Below are 655 nucleotides of genomic sequence, written 5' to 3'. Positions count from 1 at the left end.
GGGAAAAAAGTGCGTCTTATGGTCCGAAAAATACGGTATTCTGTGTTGTTTATTATTCTAAATAAAATTAAGTATTTTATTCTGCATAGAAGGATCATTTTAGGAATCGCTATTGGCAAAGTGCAAAATAGATAAAACAATCTGTGCAAAATGTTCATTTTATTTGTGGCAATTCCTGCAAACCATGGAGGAGAGGATTGGCATCTTCATAGATCCTGAACTATTGTACAAAACATTGAGGAATAATTATCTTTATTGGGAGTTTGAAACATGGGTGTGATTTAAATTCCCAGAGAGGCTATGACCTTGGCATTCCATTTAAACTCAAAATTTTGTTTAAGCTGGAATATTAGAATTTCAGGAAGAGAAATATTAAGGGCTTCTGATTTATTCCTATTGATTTTAAGTCCTGATACCTCTGAAAACATTGTAATATATTAGGTAAAGGGTTTAGAGGGGACGTGATATATTACAGGGTATCATCTGGAAATAACCCTTACTTATATTCTGTAGAGCCACACTGAATACCTTTATTATCTGAGTCCTATGGCTATGGCTAAACGTTTAATAGCTAGAGCGAACAATAAGGGAGACATGGGGCAACCCTAAAAGCTCTAAGAGAAATGCTTGCTGTGGGGTGGAATATAATGACATC

Source organism: Pyxicephalus adspersus, chromosome 4 (genome assembly GCF_032062135.1).
Source record: "Pyxicephalus adspersus chromosome 4, UCB_Pads_2.0, whole genome shotgun sequence".
Classification (NCBI taxonomy): domain Eukaryota; kingdom Metazoa; phylum Chordata; class Amphibia; order Anura; family Pyxicephalidae; genus Pyxicephalus; species Pyxicephalus adspersus.
This window is presented reverse-complemented; position numbering follows the sequence as displayed.